Source organism: Mytilus californianus, unplaced genomic scaffold (genome assembly GCF_021869535.1).
Source record: "Mytilus californianus isolate M0D057914Y unplaced genomic scaffold, xbMytCali1.0.p SCAF_7, whole genome shotgun sequence".
NCBI classification, from domain to species: domain Eukaryota; kingdom Metazoa; phylum Mollusca; class Bivalvia; order Mytilida; family Mytilidae; genus Mytilus; species Mytilus californianus.
This window is the reverse complement of record NW_026262723.1, coordinates 71,724,773-71,740,632: the sequence shown is the minus strand read 5'-3', so window position 1 is coordinate 71,740,632 and position 15,860 is coordinate 71,724,773. Positions and strand designations below refer to the sequence as shown.

The window sequence follows — 15,860 nt, the reverse complement described above, 5'->3', positions numbered from 1 at the left end:
ATAGTGCACCGTTACGATTCAAATATGATGTAATGGTATAGAAAAACCTTGCAGCTGAGTAACTCTTGACAACAACGGGCTACATTTGAGAAAAAGGACTGAAAAGATTTTACCTATTTCTGCCGTCGCCATATTGGGATCGTCGTAATTCCAGTTACGATTATCAGTTTAACACCAGTGACTGTAATGAATAAAAGATTTGAACATTTCAATAACAAATATAATTGTATTTGTTGTAACTGAATAGATCTCCCGTGACAATACGATATGAATCATAATTGAAATTTCGGTACAATAATTTAAGGAAGATTGCTTTAAACTTCCGTATCACGGGTTTGTGTAAAAGAATTCTCCTAAAATGTCCATGTACAACGGTGTCTTTTACCGCTGTCTTTGTCTGATTTGTCAAACTTCCGGCCAAATTACTGAAAATACAGGTATGTAATTTTAATTTTCCATGTCAAATTGTAATAATCAACTAACATGACTGTATTCTCTAAAAGTTCCATTGCAAGCAAATGTGAACAGCTGTCAATAAGTGCTAGCAGGAATTGGAATGTTCTTTTAAATATTGCATTGTATAATGCGCTATAATAAGTTTTTTTTTTAAATAATTGATCGATTCTTCTGCGCAGTCTAATGTAACAGTGTATGAGTTCTCGTGAAATAAATTTCACCTGATTGTTCAAGTTTATTAAATTAGGATAAACCTGTTTAATTAAAGTAGAACTCCGTTTTTTTCCGAACTAATCCCAATTGTTTCCGAATTTAGTCCCCATACGCAATACGTGATGTCATTCCTGTGTTAATCAAATCGAAAGGCTGTCGGCATAGTTAAAAAAAATCAACATATCCCAACATTGTACGCTGGCTTATATTTAGATTTATCTTCTACTGTGTTCCTAGAGACATAAAATTACATACCTGTTTTAAAATATTGGATTTTTTTTTTTTTTTGGAAATACCTTATTTTCAACTGGACGTTCAACTCTATATCTATGACCCTCCACAGTTTTGATTTGGAAGAAAAACCGACATGGTTAGAAAATAAAAATAATAACACCACCATAAACGTATTTACACTTTTGGTATTTTGCTGAATTTTGTCTCCGAATAACCTTAGATCTGTCTCCGAATAACCTTCTCAGTTGGAAAGCAGTTTACGGTTTGACCCCAAGTCTATCAGCAACGATAGAGTCACGTGACCGTGAAAATTCAGTAAAACTACGGCTGAGACAAACCGCATTTTTACTCAATAAAATACCACTGACATGATAAAAACTTATTGATCAAAATAATCTTGAATATACATAGTTTTCACTCGTCAAAACTTACACGTCTACTAAAAGTCCTTCTTTCTTAATTCTATCTTCAAACTTGAAATTTGCGTGAAAATTGTCTCAAGTCTCCTGATAGAAAAATCTAAATATTTTCGAGGAAACTAAACATGACGGGCTGAATTTAAATTATATTAGGCATCTCATTAAGACAAACACTCGATATGAATATCCAGGCAACAGGGTTTTGGATACGCAAACGTCAAGTTATTTTCAACACGAAGCGGTGGTTTTTTGGCCAATTTTGTGCAAGTGATTATCTCCCCTGGTATCACAAGTCAAAAATGAAAATCCATTAAAATCAATCAAAAGGAGTTAACATCACAAAAATCAAGAAAAAAAAACCCCAAATACATTTACAATTCGATTAAAACTATGGTATTTTCGTATTAACAAGAGATACCTCCATCCTTTTCAGAGAAGGATAAGAGGTCAAGATTAAAAGACAATAAATTGGTTAAAAATTATGAAATGTCTCCTAGAAAACTAGCTGAATTAATATAAATTAGCTCTGGCTGATGAAATTACCACTGTAATTTTTTTATAATAGGATATAGGATCACATCGTGGTAGAATTTTTCTAAATACCTCAATTAGCAATAAAACATATCTTGTCACAATTTAAAAAAAATCTTTCTGAAATAAAAATGATAAATACTACTGATCATTTAGATTTTACATTCTAAAAAGCCCATGGGATCCAGAGTCACAATAGTTTTTTCATAGCAAAAAGGCCTTTTAACTCAATCTTTGTTTCTTAGTAGAACAGTGCAGTACTGCCTAGAAAATATCTTACAGAAAAAGGATAAGTTTACCAGAAATATTTCAGAAGAACTTATTTATACTGAACAATAGAAATTCTGTTAAAGATAATATTTAAAATGATAGTATTTTAATAAGTGGCATAATTTTGAATTTTAAAATCATTATATTTTTAAATGAAATGAAATTATTAAATTAGCTACCACAGTAGCCCTTGTCAAATTTCTCAGGGTATTTTATAGATTATGAAAGTAAAACTTTTTGAAAAATTCTAAAAATTTGGTCTTCTAGGCTACTCTTCAAGTTGCTGTGTCAGCTGGTATAAATAAATATTGTATACTTGTACCTTAATTGTATATTTATATCCCAAATTACAACAGGATTATTTAACAGTTGGTTCATTTCACTAATGATTGTAAAAACTAAAATTTGACAATAATTTACCATGTGAATAAAATCAGTTTTCTAAGAATCAATTTTTTTATTTGACTTGATAAGCTATTTTTTGCACTTATATCTATCACTTATTTAATAAGGAGATATCCAATAATCAAGGTTTTTCACTTATATGTATAATTAACTGACCTTAATTTCTTCTTTCAGTTTCATGTTATTTTTCCAGAAATTTCCATTGCAAGGAATCATTTTTTCACTCGCCATATCTTGTGTTTTTGTCCATGCATAGGCTATCATTATTTTGTCAGATTTGTTGCCAGTATGAATGAAATTTTCTTAGACGTTAAGTTTCAAACGTTATAAACATGATCTTTGTTTTACTTTTCCAATGTGTAAATTTTCACTATGCACAATATGACCCTGACACATATTTTGTTAACGTTATATGACGTATTTACCAAACCTCTCGAAACAGGCAAAACACCAAAAGACTTGAAACATGCAATAGTTGCACTAGCATTTAAAAAGGGCGAATGATACAAGGCTGAAAATTATAGACCAATTTCACTCACTTGTATTTGTTGCAAATTGATGGAGCACATTGTGACAAGTAACATCATGAACTATTTGGAGGCAAATAACATACTCTACGACCTCCAACATGGTTTTCGTAAATCGAGATCATGTGAATCACAACTCATTCAATTTATACAAGAACTTCATAACAACAACAGCAAAAATATACAAATAGACCTCATTATTATGGATTTTGCCAAAGCCTTCGATAAAGTTCCCCACAAACGTCTACTCTACAAACTTAAATACTATGGCATTCAAGACAACACTCTAAAATGGATTCAGGCTTTTTTATCAGACCGTACACAAATAGTGGTTATAGATGGAATAACATCAAACACAGTACCAGTTACATCAGGTGTGCCCCAATTTAGGAACTGTCCTTGGGCCTATACTTTTTTTAATTTATATAAACGATTTTCCAGAATACCCCGATCACAGCAAATTACGACTCTTCGCTGATGATAGCATTATATACCGTAAAATAACATGTCAACAAGATTGCACAAAACTAAAAGCAGATCTTAACGCAGCTGCTAAATGGGAGGCTGATTGGCTCATGGCCTTCCATCCAGGAAAATGCACAATTTTGACAATAACACAGAAAAAGAAACCATTCAAACACAATTACATTCTGCATAACCATACTTTAGAACCAGTAACATCAGCAAAATATCTCGGCGTAACCTTACAGTCAAATTTAAAATGGAACAATCACTATGACAACATCATATCAAATGCAAACAAATCTCTTGGCTTCCTGAAGAGAAACCTAAAAGTATCGAACACCAATATCAAATCCCGTGCATACCAATCCATAGTGAGACCAAAACTTGAATATGCATGTAGTTTATGGGATCCACACACAACAGAATACAAAAATAAATTAGAAATGGTACAGAGGCGTGCGGCCCGTTATGTATGTAACAACTACCACAACACCAGTAGTGTTACATCCATGTTAAACAATCTCCAATGGCCCTCAATTGCTGAGCGCCGACTCAAAACCAGACTAATTATGTTCTACAAAGTCATCCATGGACTCATTGCAATTCCATCGCTAGTCCTTATACCAGCAGATACTAGAACAAGAAAATTACACACCCAATCATTTCGGCAAATATCCACCTCAAAAGACAGTTACAAATGGTCATTTTTTCCACAAACAATAATCCAATGGAACATGTTACCACAAGTTGTGGTAGCATGTCAAACAATTGAAACCTTTAGAGATCAGTTGACACCAACTGTTCTCCACAACATAAATTAACTCTATAAATACCAATGTACTTATTTTTTAATCACTTGTTGTCTCTATTTCATGTAAATATCACCATTCAAGTATTCTAAAAATTTAAAAATAAATTTTTGTTCAACTATATTTTTAATCACATACTCCGCGCATACAACAGTTCGTAATCTTCAATATAAATGAAGCTGAAACTGAATATCAGAAGAAGAAGAAGTATGTTGAAAAAAAAACAATGTCACCGTCAATTTGTGTAGGGGACCAAGAAGGGTTTTAATTTCTCTGCAATGAAATTATTGTATGGAATTGTGAAAAACAACACTGTTTAATCATAATTTAATTCACATCACTAATAAAATCAGTAGTTTTTAGTACTTTGGTAACAACTTCAATGTATAGAAGCCGAATTTTCACTATTTTAAAGTAGAACCGATGCAAAAAAAAAAATACAAAATGACATGCCTGGTGGCCACTGAAATAATGGTATAAAAGTAAAAAATGATGGCTTATATTTATGTAGAAATTTAAAATAGGCTTTAATTAAAAAAAATTATTTAAAGTTCTTTTCCGTATTTGGATACGCAAACGTCAAGTTATTTGAATTCGAGTTTTTTGGCGAACAAAAAAGATGGCTGATAATTTTTAGAACGGACAGAATGAAGTAATAGTAAATAAAAGTTATTTTCGACAATGTTTCTATGTCGTATTGAAATTATATTGATAAAAAACCTACAAACTTTAAAAATGAATTATAATAATGGCATGACAAGTTAAATAGTTTAAACGTCGATTTTTTTAGCCGACTGATTTCGCGGACTTTTTGTCGTCACCGACGACTGTGGCGCCACCTAATTAATTCCCCCTGCTATTGTAGCTGATAAAGCTTGACAACAACGGACGTTTCCATTGACTTGCTTTCCAACTGTTCTGACGTCAAGCAACAATCAATGTTTAATTATGACGTCAAATTTTTTAAATTGTGATGTCAAATTTTACGTGATTTTAAGTAATGGCGGACAAACTTGCATACAAATGTAAATACGTCTATTACAAACACAATTTCTTTTTAATATTCTTTTCATGGCTAGAAAATTCATATAACACCATTACAAACTCAATATAACACCATTACAAACTCAATCCCAATTTAATACTCTTGTACGTGCGTCTATAATACAAATCTATTTTATTTTTAGAAATTTACCTGTGATAATATAAACGTAACAAAAAATACGTCACTTTTTGTGACGTTGATCCATTCATGTAACGCGCAGTTTATATTTCGTTTGTGGTGTCCTGATGTGCTGTCGTAAATTCATGGGAGGTGTCCGTTGCTATTCTGCGGTTTACATGTTGTGATGTACTATTACATTATTTATTTATGTATTTCTCTGTGCTGAGTGTTCTTGCGTTTGTTTGTACTGTATTCCTGTCACGTAGTGTTGTCATTTTAGCGGTATTTTTAACATTGCCATATAAGCGGGAGGTTTGGCTAGCCATAAAACCAGGTTCGACTCACCATTTTTTCTTAAAATGTCCTGTACCAAGTCAGGAATATGGCAGTTGTTATCTACAGTTCGTTTCTATGTATGTTGGCGTTTGCTTTTGTTGTAGTTCAGTGTTTCTATTGTTCCGTTGTTTTCCTCTTATAGTTGATGTGTTTCCTTCGGTTTAAGTTGTTACCCGGATTTGTTTTTGCTTCATCGAATTATGACTATTAAACAGCGGTATACTACTGTTGCCTTCATTTCCCACAGAGATTAGATTGGGTCTTCTTTTAACGTACCAGAGAGACCGGTTTCCGAATTCGTCCAAGGTCGGAACGCAGGGTTTTCTCTTTGAATTTTATAATTAATATTAAGCTGCAAATGGGAACCAAAGAGTCTTGATGGGACGATTTGCTACGTATCGTGGCTCATTTTCCATACGATCCCCCTATTTTTTTGCAATTAACGCAGATGATTGTAGCTTTCATTGCCTACCAGTGGAGCAAATGCTTGCCAAAAATAATGGTTCGGCGGTTCGTACTTTATATCTTGCCTTATTTTGTCTGCACAAAAAAAAATCTTACTGTGGCCATATCATTCCAAGTTTTTTGTTTATTGTATTTATCTTTCAGAAACAAAAGGAGCTGAATTTATATTCCACAAACTATACTTCGTTCAAGAACTGGGTTAATCGTACATAAGACATATATTGAAAGCAGTTTTGTGTCTTTGGTTTAACGGTTATTTATCCCGCAATCGACCTTTCTACTATAAAAATATAGGTTGACAGATAACTTCGTCATGAAGCATATGTTTTTAGTCTGCTGGTATGCAGCTTTTGTTGTGAGCGACCGATTACTTTAGTATATTCAAATTACTGTTTACGTCACAGTTCAAATGGGGTCATTATAGCGGTCCGCATTTTTAAGTCATGATGATTTTAAAGATTCGGAAGTAATAAAGACTCTACGTTTAAGCGTAAATGTAAAATTGCAGGATAAAAACAATGTTCGTACATTGTAGGAAAATATAAAATGCAATTTACTCTCTACGAAACTGGAGAAATTTCTCTCTGTTTCTAAAGCTTGTGCAAATAAACTTTATATTTTCCTACAATGTACGAATATTGTCTATGTTCCAGTGATAAAATGAAGCAATTTCCTTGATAATATTGCGCCTCTTTAATAGCAGACTTGTTCTTGTACTGTTATGAATCACAGTTTATGACCAAGTGAAACTCAGTAAAGACCCGTCTAAATTGCATTTGTTTGATAAATTCAACAACACTTACCGTCATCTTGATGATACATTTTCGTTAAATAATTAAGAATTTTCTTAATATACTGCCGAAATTTACCCAAAGGAACTTACTTTAAAAAAATCAAATATAAACGGTAATAACTGTCCTTTTCTAGATTTATATATTTCAGTTTTACACGGGAAGCTCTAACCTAAAATTTACGACAAAAGGGAGGATTTTTCGTTTCCTATTGTTAATTTTCCTTTTTTGAACGGTGATGTTCCTTTTGCACCAACATACGGTGTTTATATATCGCAACTCGTTTGCTATGCTCGTGTCTGTTGTGACGTTTTGGATTTCAATGAACGTAATTTATGTATTACTGGTAAATTATTCAGTCAGGGGTTTCTTTCCACAAATTTCTTAAAACCTTTAATAAATTCTTCGAAAGATATAAAGATTTGGTTTGGAAGTTTGGTTGTACCTGTAGAAAACTTATTTTTTAGATGTTGTTTACCGAGCCCAGAAATTTAGATACGATCCGGGTAAACTTATTCTAAAAGGTTACCAATTCAACACTATAATTAGATCTTTGAATATTGAGGTTATTGGTATTAATATTTATTTTGTTATCAGTAAATTAAAACCAAACTAAATGTTATTTTTTTTATACATATGCACATATGGCATTGCACAAGGTCATGTTTTTCTCTGACTGTTAATGACGTCTCTACACTAAATCCATTGGATGTTGGATGTGTACTGATTTATATTTTAGTCTTGGATGCATGATTTTTTTATTATTTGTTATTGGCTTTGAACTAGCTGTCAGTAACTGCGAGTATTCTCAGATCTGTACTTAGTGTCTTTTTGTTATGGGGATGTATAAGTATCCTGCCATGTCCACTCTGTGTTTTTATTAGATGTATTTCTGCTTTGTATCCAATTGATGAGTTAAGCCCTTTTCAACTGATTTTTATAGTTTGTTCTAATGTTGTACTGTTACATGTAGGGGGAGGGTTGGCGCCTTCAAACTAGTTTAACCCCGCCACATTCTGTATGTGCCTGTCCGAAGTCCTGAGCCTGTAATTCAGTGGTTGTCATTTGTTGCTGTTTATCATATTTGTTTTTCGTTCATTATTTTGTACATAAATCAGGCCTTTAGTTTTCTCGTTTGAATTGTTTAACATTTGTCATTTTGGGGCCTTTTATAGCTAACTATGTGGTATGGGTTTTACTCATTGTTGAAGTCCGTACGGTGACCTGTAGTTGTTAATTTCTGTGTTATTTGGTCTCTTGTGGAGAGTTGTCTCATTGCCAATCATACCACATCTTCTTGTTTTTATAGTTAGTGGTGTATGAGGTATTTTCTATTATTTGTTCAATCATTGAACGCAAATTTATCCTATTTGCGATGGTATACATCGTTTTGGGAGCAATTGAGACTATCGTAGTATAATATATGTCTGCATTCCACAAAGTAACAAGGCTTTTCGTTTTTGGGCAATACTTGTTTTGCTTTCAATGAGGATAATTCTTATATAATTATTGCATTTTTTATTTGAAATATAAAGACTTTAGAACCTGATATATCGTCACTCAATACAAACTATTCATTAATGATAAAATAGCACGAGACGGTGAAAACGTAGGTATCAGATAAATAGGACACAAGGTACGCATTCAAGGTCATATGTAGCCTACACAATTTGCTGTTAAAAGACAATCCTATTAGAATTAATTAAACATAAATTGTTTTGCTTCTTTATCCATTTGTTTACTTGTTTAAAATTATCCTCAATTCATAGACACTACGGAACTTTATTTGTCGCCTTTGACTGTGGTGTCAAACTATGACATATTATGAATATGCTATAATTTTAATGTTTCTAAACTAGAAAAACAACCATCGTTGTTTTACGCCAAGGCGTCATATTTCTGATTTTAATGATAGTAGGCGCACATTGCGTTGCATTGTGGGCAGCATTGCATCTCGGGTAATTGAAAAAGAAAAATTTGTCCGAAAGAATTATATTTGCACAATTAATAACTCCTCTAAAAGGCTTGGTCTCTCAAAGCTTATTTTACAGCAAATTGTTGTTTTGGCATGTAGTTTCATCCATTTGGAATACAAGTACTCCGTTGCATTTAAATTGTAATGTGGTCACAAAACTAGGATAAGAAGAAAGGCTTATTGAATTGTTGTGGGTGGAAATTTTCGTTTTAGGGCGATGTATAATCTTTGGAAATGAAGTAATTTCTAAATTATCTGCCGTCTTACATTTTTCTCTATTTTGGATAAGGGTTTGTAAGAATTAGTAAGTGTACTTGTTTTCTAATCGGTTAATTTTCGTCATCAGACATTTATTATACAATTACTGTTCGTTTGTTGGGGTTTCTAAATCAAGTTTCCCCACTTTTTCCTGTATCTGTTTTATCATAGTTTATATCGGAAAGTTAATGTTATGTAGTGGAATTTGATCTATAAAGACGATTTTCAACACTGTAGCAGATATCCTTTCAAATGAAGTGCTAATCTTTCGAGAGTATTTATGTTTTGATTTGTTTTGCAATGATATTCATTATTTTTGAAAAATAATCAATCGGAGAGGTATGCTCAGAACTATTGTTGGCTTATGAAAAAAGACAACAATAAATATAACAGTAGTATCAATAAATTGACATGATATTACCAAATAAAAGAATTGACATACAAGTAACACAATGCAAATAAAAAAATTGAAATACTAGTAATAATATTTGTGAACCTTTATTAGGGCACCACCGAATGACGGGTCGCCCTATAGTGATCAGTCTGTCCGACCGTCCGTCCGTAACAAATCGTGTCCGCTCTATATCTAGAGAACCGTTATAATTTCATACTTTATACTTGACATGTATATTAAACCAACACCAGAGGGAGTGTCATAATGTATGTACAACTTCCTAGGCCAAAGGTCAAGGTAAAGGTTTTTTCCGGAGTGACGTACATTTTTACAAAATACGAAATAATCATATTCAGGGACCTACGTAGTAAAGTTTTATATTGATATTGCTTTAATTTTTGCTATCATTACTTCTTCATTAACTTCCTATTACCACATGTTCAATTAACCGTAATGGCATTTAAAAAGCTTCAATAAACTTTATTCAAAATTTATGGAATGATGTTTGTTGAGACAATTTGATACAAATTGCATAGTTTACATGTAAAATCTTTCATCGAAGGACATAGTGAACCGAAATGATTGTTTTCGTGTGTAAGCTATGCGCCTTCTAATTATTTGGGGGCCTCGGTGGCCGAGTGGTCTAAGTAGTCAATCTACTGAATCACTAGCCAGTCAACACTGAGGTTGTGAGTTCGAATCCCGCACGGGGCAGATGCACTCGACTCCAATCTTAATTGACTAGGATTGTCAGTTTTCCTATCAAAGTCGGTGGTTCTCTCCGGGCACTCCAGCTTCCTCCACCAATAAAAACTGACCGCCACGAAATCGCACAATAGTGTTGAAAGTGGAGTTAAACACTAATCAATCAATCAATCAATCAAACAATCAATCTAATTATTTGTCTGAAGTTCTGTTTTTGATCAAAATACACCAAAATGAATTAGTGGACCTCTTTTTACATTCATAATCCAGTGCTATGCCCAGAAACACGCCATAATGTTATCAGAAATTCAAAGCAAAAGCTGTAGTATTGTGTATTTTAGCGAAAATTGAAAGACACTTGAAGTGTTCCTCTCGTAAAGATATCGTCTCCTACAATTAGTATAGGCAATATTATTTAGTCTATCAAATGTAAAGCTCTAAATCATCCCCTTTCATGTTCAGGATTAGATTTATACAGACTTCCAAAGATTTGTCATCCAAACCAAACTTAAGGGAAACATACTACGGTGTATATAGATAGCCACTGATGATATTTCATTCTAGTACCTGAGTTCACTCCTAGTTGTTGGTGGGGTTTGAGTAGCTTAATCTACAGTTTTTTGTGTAGTGTTTTGTTATTGTTGTTTGTCTTTTCATTGTTTTTCTGTTTGGCCATGGTGTTGTCTGTTTTATTAGACTAATGAATTTTGATTGCCCATTCGGTTAATACATGTATACAGATTTTGGAAGTTCTCGTTGTACCGCTTGGTATATGTATCAGAATCTTCTCTTTCTTTATGGGCATCACATAGTATAATAGTTGGGTATAAACAGGGTTTTTATGAAATCGACTTTCAAAATTGAATTGCATTCAGACGAACTACGAGAGAAACAGAAAAGGACTAACAATAAAAATAAAGAAAGAGTACTATAAAAATAGTAAGAAAATAGTATTTAACTCAATTTTATCTGTTGTATATCAAGCGAAAACAATCAGTACTATAAATATTACTTAAATGCTCGACGTTACTTTAATTTAAGTCAAAGTAATTAGCCAAATCATGTTAATTTCAGTTTGTTTGTTTTTGAAAAGTGTAGTGCCAATAGTAGCAATAACAAAGACAAATAATGTTATAATTAGTTTAAAGAATTTCAGTACAGAAAATTCATGAATTAACAATTTTGTTTTGGTTCTTACTGTAAGTACTAGAATCGATTTTATTGCATATTCAACGAATATAAAACAATTGGAATTTGTTTTGTTTCCTTCCTTCGTAAGTAAAATACAAAAAACAAAGTAAAATTTGGCTGATTATTTGTCATGGCATTTATTCAACAAAATCAAATAAAAAACAACCAACATCAGCAAACTGGCCAACAAGTGAAAACTTGATGACAATTGACCAGTGACGGGAAACCCAACAGTGAAAATGATGTAAAACAATTTCTAGCTGCTGGGCAGATCCATAACAGCTCAATGAACAATATGTGGATACATCACTGCTACTTGAATCAGGTTAGTGTTGTCTTCCAACGCATTTTTCTTAAGAACTGAATTCCATGACGATAGACATATCTTTTTTTAATTTATTGTTGTAAATCACTTGAATTTTCGGTTTTCATTGCAACTGCCGATGAATGTTGAAACTTCTGACATTAATGATGATTCATGACAATCAGAATGGTACATTCAACACACATGGATCTGTTCACCATGCAATCTGAAAAATAAACTAAGATAGCAAAAATTTTGTTTACTAAAGGGAGCCCGGAAAGGTTGGTTGTAATGAATGTTGAAATTTGTCGTAATGAATATTTAGCGGGAACACGTATTTCTATATGAATTAAGTCCACGAGGCGCTTCAAATCATATTCTTTAGAATGTTTAAATTAAAGGTTATGTGAAGATTTAAATGGCAAACTTAAACAATGAACCGTGCATTTGAAACAGAATAAATAAATAAATGTATTTGCAATGCAAAAAATCAATTTAATTATAAGATCATTAAATTTTATAAAAAAAAAAAAAAAAAAAATCATGTCATGAATTTTTACAAAATAACAATAAAATTTGGCAACAATAGGTTTCCCATGTAAAAGGGAAATTTATAAATAACGGAAAAGAAAGGGACAAAATAGAGATAGGAGATACCAAGGGGGCAAACTAAATTTATGAGTCCAATAAAAAACAGACAACACCCTGGTAAAAATAACCAGAAGAAAAGACCAACAACAATAAAAGAAAAGCAAGTAAATATCCGGTATTACATTGCTTTTGGTTATGTCACAATAGAGAAAAAGAGGAAAGATTTGTTTTACGACAAGTGGAACATTCGAAGTCATCTGTGACATAGATTCCATAACGGCTAACAAAATCATAATGGCGTCTAATGTGCCTGTCATAATTGGACCCTTATCATGTATGCAGCTTATCGATTTCTAAATGCATGCTAAATTTCATAAAAATCCGAATTACCGCCCAAATACGTATACTTTACTATAGAAACTTATAAAATTAAATAAGTGTTCTATAATGTATTTGATTCAAAAAATGTTCTTTGTTAATTTTTTTTCAGATTTGAGAGACCCTTACATTCTGTGTGAGAATAAAGAAAGTCCAAATCTTGAATGTCCTCCAACAACAATCATCAAGATTGAAGATGCCTTTTATGGTAGAAAAAATCAAAGTGTATGTAAAGATCCAAGAATAAGTTCTACCTCGTGTAATGTCACAGTAACCGACATTGTAGAGAGCAACTGTAGTTTCTTACAAACATGCTTACCAAAAGCTTCGAATAAGATCTACGGTGATCCTTGCCAGAATACATACAAATATCTACATGTTACTTACAGGTGTATCAAAGGTACATAGTTAAGTTAGTTACATCATCAAATATACTGTAAAAACTGTTTGAATGTAAGATATCGAGAAATAAGATTTCTAGTGCTAAAACGTTAAATTCGATAGGTGGTCTAAATAAAAAACAATAGAAATTTTTTAATAATTCCCTAAAAATGTAGTTTACATCATGCAACTTAAAAAACATGATAAAAAGTATGGGTCAAGGAGCATTTTTCAAACTACAATTTGTGCTAATTATCTGATTTATAAAAAAATTATTTTGAAAAAAAAAACTTAAAAATGAAAGCTAAATATAAAATTTCAAAATAAAATATGAGAAGATATCTCTTATAGTGTGCTTTCAGAAAACAAAAAGAAAAAATGTGTCACCGTACTCGTTTATTTGCTTTTAAATAGAAAAGGTTAAATATACTGTCCATTTCTTTTAAAATTAAATTATCTGATTAATCTCCCTTATGGGGCTAATTTAAAAATATTGAATCAACCTTAAAACATTATGTGTTTGTAAAAACAGGTCGTTTGAATACGATAAATCACATAATCTATGAAAAGTTTTACAAACGAAATGTTTTTCCTATCTCAAACTTTATATTTTTCTTTAAAGATCTAGACTGACAAAATTTATTTTATCAACCCCCCCCCCCCCCCCCCTAATACATCTAAAGAAAATGACAAAAAGACAAAAAACAGTTTAGAAAACAGATATAAGTACATGAAATCATGTACTACGAATTTTTCTTTAAAAATGATATATTATTGCTACTAAAATTTCCGTTTTATTGATATAAAATGTATAGGGTCCCCGAATTCGTTCTTAAGTACGAATAGTTGAATCATCTGTACAGCGTGGAAAAGGCGCTGAAAGGGCAAAAATAATCGCGACGCGACGTCGCGACTTGAAATCTTTTTTTTTTTAGACTTTTTTTTATATATAACAATGACACTAGAATGATTAATACAGAAAATTAAATAACCCCTATAATTTTCATTTCAATAAAATGGAAATTTTAGTGGCAATAACATATCCTTTTAAAGGATTTTGTTTTGAGAAAAGGCAATTAAAAGTCAAATTATTCAATATTTTCTGTGTTATTTACCTGCATCTTATACAGTTGTACTTCTTGTTACAAAATATATTCAATGCTATTTCCGAAAGTATAAAAGTTACTTATATATTATTTTTCGATATTCATATGCAGTTCCACTTGCTCTAGTTGCTTGCAACATTTCATAAATATCCATAAGACGTACCCATTACCTTAAGGGAACGGTTTTTAAATAACTTCTATGTGAAAAATACTTATTAATAATAAGTAAAATAATTTTGCGACAATTGTAACTCACGATTGTTCAAAGTGAATTAAACAGCATGTCATGGTATTTGTAAATAATATCTACGATGTCGGTGTTGATTCTAGATGGTGATATTTTTCAAATTCTAGCACTTTGGTCGATTGTAATCGTTTTAATCAGCGAAATTCCATAGGACATCAGGAATGAAATTTAATTGTTAATACACTCATTTAACATGATGATTTATCGTATGCCGTTTGAAAGCATATACTATACTTACTCAATTTTATCCTGTTTGAGAAAGTGTCAGGTCAAGTGATTGCACTTTCATTAAGTTTACTATTTTCGGATCTAAGGTATCTCTCGTAATTTTCTGAACAGTCCTTTATCTTAAATACTTGCTCCCATTCTGTTATCTTCAAATCTTTGTGTCCTTAATAGTTTTATGTTTTTACTTTAAATTTTTTCCTAAGCTAATTGTGTTGTTGACCTGAAAAGGCTATTCTGATATGTGATCGACAAATGTTTCTAAACAACGCATGATTTCTACAATTTTACAAGCTCTACACAGACTGCTTTTTGAGCATATATTTCAGAAGTTTGATTTCTGTTTCAAAGCCTGAAAACACAATATAATTCAATTCAATTAAAAATTTGTTAAAGTAAAGGTAGCATTTGCTTGCTTATGAAGAGAAGAAAGATGAATCTATTTGTCTTTTGTAGGCGAAACGCGCGTGTGACGTGCAAAATGTTAAAATTGGTATTAATGATGAGTTTATTAGTAAATTGTCTGACAACCAAAAGACCTTTTTAATATAGAAACATTATTTCCGTTTAAAAATATAGTTAAATACTGAGATAATTATTTTATACTCATTACAAAACCAACCTTAGTTTAAACGGTAGTTTTCACAGTAAAATGATAAACCAGTCTGTTGTAGAAGCTCAACCATCATTGAAATCCTCGACACACCTACCCACTCAGTTCTTTACAGCATCGCCAAGTTCATCATCAAAAACTGAACAACAAGTGTCATTTTCTATAACAGGTATGTATATATGATGAAGACCTAATATTTCAATCAGTTTAATTGAAGTTTGGAGCTGGCATGTCAGTAACGGTTACTGCTAGTAGTCCTTTGTTTATTTATGTACCATTGTCATTTTGCTTAGTTTCTTTTGTTACCTATTCTGACATCGGACTCGGACTTCTTTTAAACTAAGTTTTACTGTGCGTATTGCTATGTGTTTCTTTTTTCTACATTGACTAGAGGTATAGGGGGAGG

The 15,860-nt window shown here is 32.0% G+C and overlaps 1 long non-coding RNA gene across 1 annotated transcript; it reads left to right on the top strand.

Annotated features, from left to right (window-relative positions):
• The first annotated feature begins 326 nt into the window (after positions 1-326).
• LOC127710146 (uncharacterized) lies at positions 327-15,624 on the top strand. The gene is made up of 3 exons (XR_007986011.1): positions 327-437; positions 12,995-13,282; positions 15,516-15,624. It is a non-coding gene; the product is annotated as an uncharacterized LOC127710146 (long non-coding RNA).
• The last annotated feature ends 236 nt before the right edge of the window (positions 15,625-15,860 follow it).